Genomic DNA, 11,178 nt, shown 5'->3' with positions numbered 1-11,178 from the left:
CTGAACCAGTCTTTACTTCTGTGCTCCTCACTCACTTACTGAGCTGTGGGTTCGGGGGGTAAGTCTGTTGTTCTATTTCTTCTAACACTGCAAACCTGGTTCTGGAGTTTTTATGTGAGAGTGAAGTCCATGGCGGATACCTCTCTCCAGTAGCCACCATCTAGAATTGAAAGCGATTTCCTGAGAACCATCGCACATCTAGAATGGGGAGAAATCCCCGAGCAGTTACGCCTCCGGAGCAGGAGGCAAACGCCTTGTACTTTAGCTATCAAATAACTTAAAACACTTCCATTATATTTCATCCCCAAATTCCTCACTCTTTCTTTGCAGTCAAGTGCACCTAATGCATCCATTAGGAAGGAAAACAAAATGTACTGGAGGAAAATCCAATTTTAACCAAAAGCTGACACCTGCACCTCAGAGCAGCATTCTTCCTCCATGGAAGGGTGGTCTGGTTGTCCAATTATATTGATTTGAAATGCCACCCAAAGAGCCCAGGCCCCAAGGGGAATTAAGTAAGAACAAGTTCACTTTTCAGGGACTTTGGAGACCTTTCCTTATTCAGAGCATGTGCGGGGATGAATTTTAAACACAGATTGCTGCTTGCTGAGTTTGAAGCAAATTGGAATCTTGACCACAGGACTGAAGGTGGATAATCTAACTTGAGCTCTGTGTACAGACACATGCGTGCATGTTTGCTTCTCAGGACCTGTGTTCTCTATCAAAACCCAGGAGAGAGAGAGAGGAGTGGCAGATTTATCTTCAGGGTGGAAAGGTCCCTAGAAACATAGAAACACAGAGAGCTCACTTCCAGCTCCAGAGTGATGTTACTCTCTGGGTCGTGACCATGGACCCTTAAAAATTACTTGATGAAAATAGAAATGGATGCTGATGGGTTCACAAGCAGCGATAATAGAAGTTATTTGCACTCCTCATTCTAGAGCACCTACCACATGCCAGGAAATACTGATCCATTCTCTCTTGTTTGAGGTCTCTTGCATTCTCTATCCTCTCTGTTTTTTCTATCTCTTACTTTAGAAATAGACAGACCTATAAATATAATTTGACACAAAGTATTCATGGGGTTACCATTACTAAAACCATTTTCCGATGAAGTAATTGAGGTTTGAAGAGGTTAAATAACATTAAAAACTGTAAGATTAGCATTTAAATTTAGACGGGTATAGTGTTTTCCATCACTTCATCTTTCATAAGTATGCAGTAGATATGCGCTCACTTCCAGAAACATAAAGGGATACATTCTGAGATAAAAGTCTCCTAAACAGCCCTAATGGTTAATAAGTATGTATTTGTTTAGTGGTTTACAAAAATTCCTCAAAGAGCAGTTTTCTATGAAGACTTTCTCTGAAAGAACAGCACTGTGCGAGTCTGAGGTGAGATATTTGCAGAAGTCTCCTCCTGTGAGTGGTTCAATGTCTCCCTACTCAAATCTGGCCCAGGGTCCAGAGGCGCTGGCATTGTACTTGAGAAGCCTGTGAAGATTTCAGACTCTGCTCTAAACCTGTTGAATCAGAGACTGCCTGTTAACAAGGTCTGGCAGTGTCTAATTTATATTAAGTTTTGGAGAAGTACTAATGTAGGGCCCTAGGCTAGGCTATATGGATTATTCCTGAAGGCCTGCGAAATACCCAAAGGCACACACACAAACCTAGGCTCCCATGGTGCCGTTATTTATGGTGATTCTTTTCTCTCTTAACCTGGCATGTCAGAGTATGACAACATTAATTGAATGCCTCCTCTCGGGGACTGTAACAAAAACTTTGTGTTCATCATTTTCTTTAACACATATAGCAACTCTATAGGTGTGGCCTATCACTATTGTCTTTTTGTAGAGGAAGAACTGAAGTTTATGGGCGCAATGAACAAGCTCAAAGGTACTCAGTTGATGCTCAGTGATGTGGTGGTGTAGTCAGGGGTTGTGAAGAGAACAACTACAATCAGGATACAGAATTCATGGGATTATTTTATGATGGTCACCCAGAGTAAAACACAAGAAAGTACAGGAAATGTGTCCACAACACTAAAGACCCAGAATATTTAGCCAAGGGCCTGGATCCCACAGCAATGTCCTACATGAGTCCAAATGAAGACCTAGAGCCCATGACAATACCTCCCACAAGAGGTCTAGACCTCCCAACTGGCGGTCTAGAGCCCACAAGAAGGACTCACGCCAGTCTGTTTTATGAATCTGTGCTAGGAAGGCTCAAAGGTCAGGGGTGGAAGCTAGAAAGTCTATGCCAGTGGAGTGAAGGAGCTGTGCTGGTGGGTTGAGTGTTCTACACTGGAGCTGAGGAGTCAGGCTCACAATAAAGACCAGGGTTGTCCTGAAAAGTACCACAGCCATCCTCAGCGACTAAGAGGTCCTGAGCTCCTCTGATGATAAGAACAATCGAATACAGGCCAGAAAGCCAGCGTGACAAGCTTTTTCTAGAGATTAACTAGCACACATCTTCCTCTCCAGAGCCAGGAAGCAATGCTTGATGTAAGGACCAGAGCTCCCCCAAAGTGAACCACAGCTACTCTTATCAACAAGGTCCCGAGCTCCTCCGATGAGAATGGTTGAACTTACACTGGGGAAGCCAGTCATGATGAGCTCCTCCAGGAGAACCAACGGCTTGAACAGCAACACTTAGAGAAACCCACAACTTTTCTCAGGTGGGCCATCTACACTCAGCACCATGCTGATTTAATTCAACTAGTGTTAAGGTGACCATCAGTTTTTAATCCATAACATATAGGATTCAAATCCTGGGGTGTGAGCCTACATTTACACCAAGGATTTATTAGTGCACTTGCTCTGTAGCCCAAATAAGAAACCTCCCGGAGAGTCCAATGGAATGTCACACATTAGGGAATCAGCGCCCTGTGGTTTCCAGCAAGAGCTTCACTGTGTAATAGTGCATTAATGATCCTTACCAGATTTGCAGAAAGTGATTGGGTAGTAATTCAGTTGTAACGCTGTGGATTAATTAAAAATAATAATGTCAATAATAATGGGACAAGTGGATATCATTTTTCTCTTGCTAAGACACACAGGCATAGATGAAGCATTCTTGCTTTAAAAAAGGTTTAACTTGGATCAAATTAGAAGATCAACAAACTTAAACTGAGACACACTCTCCAAAATCATTTTCCTGTACTCTTTAAAAATGTCCATTTAATAGCAGAAAAAATAAAAATTCAGGGAAAATTCTGTAAAGAAGACTAAGGAAACATGCCAACATATTGCACTGTGTAACACTTGATTAAATTCAGAATAGAGTTGGTGGCAGTAGAGCTAACTATCAAAGTGATTATTAGGGTGATTGGGGATATCTTGATGCAAACTATCTGTATATTATATTATGGAAAACTTTAGGGGTTAAATTAATTGAGGATGACCATCTTATTTTGATTATGTAGAAGAAAGACCTCATTCTTCAGAGAAGCACGCTGAAGAGTGTAATATTAAAGTCACTTATACCTGTAGCTTCATTTTCAATAGCTCAGAAAAACAGAGCAATATAAAGCAGATGTGGCAAAAAGTTAGTTTGCTAGCATAGATCAACATAGTTCATTGTACTATTCTTTAAATTTTTCTGTAGGTTTGAAACTTCAAAATTAATGTTTTTAAAAAAAGAGCATATGTTGATTCAATGATATATTAGTGAAATAACATCTCTTTTTAGTAAGAGAAAGGACCATATATGGAGGGGGAAGAGGAAGCAGGGCGGAGAGGCTGCGAGAAGTTATGCTTGGAAGATAATGCATTTCCAGTGGCCCTTGGGAATCATAGGAAGGTATCCTGCATGCAATATCATGGAAAACTACAGTTCACAGAGAGCTATCCATGACTGTAAGGCAGTGTGTCAGCCCTAATTTGCTAGCTACAGGAGGTAGCTAGCTGGCAGTAGGGTCACAGGATTCCCCTCAACACCAAGCATTTTAAACCAGCCTTCAAAGGCATTCTCTGGCATCTGTCCCGAAATGTCTTGGGAGCTCCACTTTCTTTGTTGAGAAGCTGGCCCCAGGAATTTGTGTTGTCCCAGCTTACCCTCACCTTTAACCCCAGGTGAGTGGACTAACAGTAGACACCTGAGCTAGGCAGGACCAACTGGGTTTCTCTCCCAGAAATTTCAAGCACTGAAAAAAATGAGTCTGACCTGAAGAGTCTGTATTGCAAAACCATGCAGAATCAAGGCTAATATAGCCAGAAGGAACCTGAAATAATGAAAGATAAATCGTAAATGTGGAAAAAGGTGTAGTCACCTGCAGGTGCATGAATGAAAACTGAGATGAAAGACTGTAAATCTCCAGAGTCAAGTAGAGGAGGAGCTGCCTTGTTCAAGGGGTCCTTGAGCCTGGTGCACTGGGAGATTGAGGATTGTTGTCCTCCCAGGACCCCTACTCAGTTCCCGTTCCCTTATCTGTAAAATAGTTATGTGAGCCCTATTAGGTAGGCTTCAATTCTTTGTGTATGCTTTTCTTTTTTCTGCTGGTTGTAAACTTTCCGTTCATTTTTTCTGGGGTCCTGTGATCCAGTCCTCTTCCTCCTCCCAGATACTGCACTTCACATCATTTTGCTTTGACTCCAGGGTCCTTATTGGTTCAGCTTCATCACTGTTTCTCCTCTTACCAACCAGTCCAGCAGATGGGACCCCTTAGGGAACCAAACCTCCACTTGCTTCCTCCTAGCTTCTGAACAGAGTGTCAGCTGTCACTTCTCCTTTCACAGGGAATGTCCCCAAGCCCGAGATTATTCATCCACCTGTTCCTTGTAGCCAACCCTTACCCGTGAGCCAGTCTAGCATTGCCTGTCATGTGGCTACATGATTTGTTTACTGTTTCTTTTTTCAATACATAGCTTGGTGGGATGTTTGCTGTTTGCTGTTTTTAGCATAGGGATGCATTATTTAGGAGCCCTGGAAGATATGGACAAGGGTGGTGTGATTTGTATTTTTATTACACAAGTGATGTATCTTCATGACAGAATTTGGGGAGATGGAAGGAAAGAGAAAAATGAAGAAAATCCATTCAAAACATAATTCTAAGATCCAGAGATAAGTATTATTAATGCATTTGTGCTTTTTGCCTTTCAGAGTTTGTATAACAGAAGTCAGACTGAACTGCTCTCAACTTTTGCTTTTCATAAATGGCCAACATTTCCTTAAATTATAAAAGTTCTTTTAAACTATCATCTTAATAGCTGCATGGTATTCCATTTGATATAAAGCAAATAGATGTCTATAAAATAATCTAACCTGTGGTTGTACGTGTCAGTCATATTCATTGCTTGCTAATATAAATAACTCTGAAATAGAAACATCTGTGCTTTAAATTTGTATTGAAAGCTGACAAATCTGATCTGAAAGGTGTCTTTACTATATGACCTGTGGTTCTTTCTCCTGTAAAAAGGTCTCCTTTTGTGTAGTGCTTCCCCTTGAATTTTGGTCATGGTTACTTCAATGTTAACAAGTTTAATCACAATAAAATTGAAGTTCATATTTGTACTTTTGAAGGCTAACAAAAGGGTCAGTCTGTCCTCCATGGGCTTGTGCCCCAGCAGTGCCTTCTGCTCCTGCTTGGTATGGGTTTCATTTGGCTTTTTCCAGAAGGGCACTGTTTTCTCTCAGTCTAAGCCTTGTCCATGGTGCACCCTTCTGCCTTCAGGAATTTCCCAGTTCTTTCTTGTAGGTTTCTGCAGTGGCCATGTCAGAACTAGAGTCTTCACTATGTCTTACCACACCTTGGATGTCTCTTTTTTGAGGGAATTTACCAAACCACCCTCTATGGCTCTAAATTCTTCACTTGCATGTGTAGAGGGGTTTTATTGCAGTACATTGATGTACATTTTCCTGGCTTTTTAAGAGATTGTAGCTTTGCTAACATTATCACTTGCTGGTTGTTTCCCTTTCGACGAAACTAACAAACATTTACCACCACTTCCAGCCCTTGTGTCCTCTTGGTTAATATCATTACTTCTGTTGTCACATATGTTCCTTGACAAGCTTATTTATTATTCAGAATAGCTGAGGCTGTCAATTTTACCATCTCATACGGCAAAGCCAGGTCAGTCACATGCATACCAGGCTCACGGTTTTCTACAGTTTCTTTCTTCAATTTCACGATTATTTTCTGTATAGACTTTCCTGCTAGCATTCCTGTCTTGCATGTTCTTGTAACCTTCCTTACAGCTCTGTACTTCCTTTTAACCACAGTGCTTGCTCTGCTCTTTCTTTGGAGCCAGCTGGATGGATTAATACTGCACAGTACTGTGTTAAAAACCACTTGTCTTAGTTACTTTTACTTGTTGTTGAGACAAAATACCTGATGCCCAAAGTTAGGGAAGGAAAGATTTATTTCTTACAGGTTGGAGGTTTCAGTCCATACTCAGCTGGCTTCAAGCTGCAGGGCGGCATGGTAGGGCCACTGTTTATGGCCAGCTGTAAAAAGCAAGGTGCAACCATCAAGAAAGAGGACACACCTTCTTCCCACCATTACATTGTATCCTGGCTCCACCCCCAGGTGGGTGTAGCACTCACACCACCGATCTGAGTGCTAGACAATGGACCAATCACAAATGCTAGATTTGGTCACATCCATAATTACGTGAGGTCTGGGTGGGCCAAAGGAACAATTTATAACTACTCAAAAGAGTTTCATGGTAAGAGTGCGCAGGTCTCTCTGACCATGATCTTAACTAGAGGAAGCCCAGACTACAGGTCAGAGTGGGTAGAAGGCCACATTCACATTCATTTGAGGAAGATGACTGAAGTCATGATCATCATTCAGTGTGGACTTCATAAATGGAAGTGAATTTTGCCAAAACTGCTCACAAACTGAAGCATTCATGAACTGAGGTATTGCTGTACAGTGAGGCAGAGTCAAGTCGGAGCGTAGCATAGTAATTCTCCACAAAATAAGCACTAAGAGTGAAAGGTTCCATATCCAAATGGGGGGAAAATTAAGTGACCACCATATAATTCATTTATATCTTCACAGTTATATATATAATCTTCATGATTATAACTAAAAAATAATATAAATAGAATGACCTACTCTAAACATCTGGTTTCAGTTAGGCGCTGTGTGACATGGTAGATCTGGAAAAAAGTACAAGGCAAAGAGCTTAGATAACATGATCTGAGAGATAGAAACTTCCATTTCTTAGAGAATGAGATAGAATTCCTATGATAAAAGACACTTTAAACTAAAAGACGTGATTCCAACTCAGTTTGGAAAATGTCCAGACAAAAAGTATATTTTCACTATCTACCCAGGGACCGTATTTCAAATCTGCCTGGTAACTTGCATTCATTAGATCCTTCCAATGTTGCCCAACCCTCCCATGCTGTAGTTAGCTTCTTTTCCTCCAAGCTCTAGCTCAGAATACTTTCCTTGAGTTTCCAGGAGAGGGAACACAATGGTGGGGAAGTCCAACGTTTGACTTAAGGTTGTATTGAGTTAGAGACTTCAATTTGATTGCTCTTGAAAATGCCAGATATTGTTCACCTAAGCCTATCCTCACCCTATAAGGGGAAAATGCACTCAAGATTTAATTCTCTCCTAATATTTTGTTGTCTACAAACTCATCACAGGACATTCAGATTTCATTTTGTAATTGTTAGTAGCAGAAATCACCTGTGTCTGCAATTTTACTTCCGGTGGGAATGGTACTATGCCAGAGGTTGCTTACACAGACTTGAAAGACTCAAACAATAGGGTGTCCAGGAACTTTGTGAGCCAGCTGCAAAGCTGTTATAGTTGATACATTCTGTCAACTTGAAAAGTTTAAAAATTTAGCTAAGAGACCCAGTATGCAGCCAACATCCTTACTTTGTAAATATCCTCAACCTGTTCAAGAGGAGGGCACAGATTTTTGTGAGTGCTACACTTGCCCTGGGGATGGGGGACGGTGGCCTGTGTACAATATAAAGGAGGAAAAGAAGCTTGCTCTTCCCCTCTTTTGCTTTGGCTGCTGCCTTGAAGTATTGCCCCTGTGCCATGCCACCCGCCTCAGAGCCAGCTGAGTGTGGACTGAAACCTCCACAAACAGTGAACTAAATAAACCTTTTCTTCCTTCTTCTGGGGTGTCAGATATTTTGTCCCAACAAGAAGAGAAAAGTAACCAACACAAGTAGCCATTTCAATAAAGATTTTAAAAGTATAATAAATTGCTTTTTAAAGCTAAGGTAAAAAATATTCCAAATGTCTTCTCCTTTTACGTATTATGAAGTATCTTCTGGGGGTTGTTTACATCTATTGCTCCCGAATGGCAGAGGTTCTATACAATCACGTGACACTGCACGCCTCTTTCCCACTTGCACTTCATAATGTCACATTTGCAGTTTGAAATTGGCTGTAGCAGGAGAATTTACTCTGCTGAATTGGAAAATGTTAAAAGTCAGAGCTTCCTCCTCAGGGCCCCATAAAAGAGACAGCCGTGGTTGATCGTTTCCTGCATATGATAGTACAAGAGCCCATTCACTAGTGGAGTGGGGAAGGCTTTATGGCAAGATTTTGGGTTTCAAAGTCAGTGAAACATGTGTTCATGGTTTAGTGGTGTCATTTACCAACTCTGTGGCTTGGGGCAAGTCTGAGACTTTTTTAGGCCTCAATTTTCTCATCTACAAAATGGGGAGAACATTTACCCATCAGGATTATTTTATTATGGGATACTGACAATCACATACACATCAAGTATTGTGCAAGGCTTTCCCTCATGACGATAAAAGGTTAGTAAATGTTAACATTGACTTTGATTTATAAATTAAAATATAGCAGTGAGAGCTTATCATGTTGGTTGAGGGGGAAAAGGTCTTCCCTATCTAGAATAGAAACAACTATGACAAGGTGGTGAAAAACTCAGTTTGGACAAATAAAGAGGCTGAAAGAGGGAGGAGGGAAGCAATGAGCTTAGAGATGGAAATAGGCACAAAGTATAAAGAATCTGTGACTTCACCCTCCAAAGCCGGATTCCGGTCCCCGTGCTAAGCAGCAACCATGGAATGTTTTCAAGGAAGAGAAAACTACACAGGTTTCTGTTTTTCACACATTATTTCTGACATCATCATGGAAATGAAATAAAGAAGCCAAAGCTGATGAAGAAAACTAGGAAGCAACAAGTTCCAACTGAGAAATAGCAGTGCCTTAAACCAAGGTGGAGCTGCGGACCGCGGAGCAGTGGGCAGCGGAGCAGGAGACAGGGAGAAAAGCACCAGCAGACGCCGGCGTGGTGTCCTCTCTGCTCGGTGCAGAGATGGCTGCTGGAGGATGTGCTTAGGTGCTTTTTGCCTCTCATGTTTGAGACCTGCATTCAATTCCTTATCACTGAATTCTCACTTAAGACCTAAAAAGGTAATAACATTAAAGACTTATTAGATGGCAAAAAAGTAAAATATGACAAAATTAAAGTATAATGCTTGACTCTCCCTTAAAGGGGAACTGAGTCCCATTTTCTGTAAAGATTCAGACAGTAAATAGTGTAGTCTTTGGGTGTCATAAGGTGATTTTGTGTGATTGTGAAAATAACTGGCGATAGTTACATGAGTGTGAATCGTTGAGTCCCAGTGAACTCAGCTCTGGGTGGATCACATAATTTTCAGGTGTCACTTATTTTTCATTTGATTTTTCTTTATGATTTAAAATTTGTTTTAAAAAATTCACAAGACATCACAAAATAAATAGTTGACTGGACCTGGCCCATAGCTGTACTTTGCCTGTCTCTGGAATGGGGCATAGGGTGGGGTGGGTTTTATGTCGTCCCTGGAAGGATCCAGTTTTCAAGCAAGGTCATAGAGTGTCTTTAAAAGTTTACTACACTTGAAACGTGGATAAGACACCAGAGCAAACTGAGACGAGTAAAGATGTCTGGAGAAACAGATGAAACAAAAAAACAAAACAGCTCATTCTTGAGGTGAAAAATTAGACCAGAGAAACAAAGCAATCCCCTTATCCAGAATTTCTTTTAGAGCGCAGTACATTTTGCAGAACATGACTGTTTTATGTTGCTTTTATCTCTGCCTTTAAGAATCTTCATTTTGAAATGGAGATGGTGTAAAGAAAATGTTTTTATTTCCACTGAGAAATGGCATTCAAAGAAAGAAATGCTTTCAGGATGGCCAGGGGGCTTAAACAAAATCGATCCTCAGCCCCAGTGATTGCAGCCTGGGATGCTGGCTGCTACAGTTTTGATATGGTTAAAATAGGAACCTCCTCAGCTAATGCACTGCAAGGTCAGTCCCCAGTGCACTGGTAGGCAATTGAGAGATGAGTGGCCCTTGGAGGCACCAGTCTTCAAAGAAAGGAGCGTACTTCTCACAGATGGAGTTAGTTCGCAGGAAGGGGTTGGTACAGAAGAGCGAGCCTGCCCGCACCTGCTGTCTTGCCTTCTCCCGCACTGTACCGTCTCTCGCACTCAGTGCTGCTGTGTGAAGACATTCACCTCGTGTGATGTAGCCAGAGACCTCTCGCCAGATGCTGAGCAGATGAGGTAACCTAATCTTTGACTTTCAGGCTTTAAAGCTGTAAGCTAAATAAATTATGAAGCAACCAATGTCTAGTGTTGTGTCACAGAAACATAAAAAGACTAGGACACAAGGAAGCTACATGGAGGACAAAGCTCTCTGGATAGTCTCTGAGCAAACAACTGTAGGAGAGGAGCTCAGTCTGCTGTGGTTCCCAGATAAGGAAGGTGAGTGTCGTAGAAATGGCATGTGAGCAAACCCTCAAGACAGTTAGAAAGAAATTTGCATCTCGGGCATTCAGGGATTGTATGTCTAAAGAAGAGAAATCAGCCCAGAAGAGAACCCAAGAGTGATGTCCCTGTCACCTTCTTCCCCTCATTAGTTTCGGTAGTGAGTAGTGGTTCAAGAAAGCACTATGTATCATTTGCACACCTTGTAGATCCAGAGGAAATATTTCTAATATTCATTTGGAAATGGAAGATACCTAGAACAGCAAAGGCAATCTTGGGCAACAAAGGCAAGGCAGGAGGCATCACAATCTTTGACCTAAAATTGTACTACAAATTTACCACGATAAAATCAGGATGTTACAGGCAAAAAAGAAACAAGAAAAAACAGACCTAAGGATCAGTGGGCCAGATTGGAAGATAAAGACACAACTACATAGACACTCTACCTTATCTTTGATAAAAAAGCCAAACATGTTCACTTG

This window comes from Cavia porcellus, unplaced genomic scaffold (genome assembly GCF_034190915.1).
Source record: "Cavia porcellus strain 051 isolate PalLab524CR breed Dunkin Hartley unplaced genomic scaffold, mCavPor4.1 scaffold_19, whole genome shotgun sequence".
Taxonomy (NCBI): domain Eukaryota; kingdom Metazoa; phylum Chordata; class Mammalia; order Rodentia; family Caviidae; genus Cavia; species Cavia porcellus.
The sequence above is the reverse complement of the archived record's forward strand: the minus strand, read 5'-3'. Positions refer to the sequence as shown.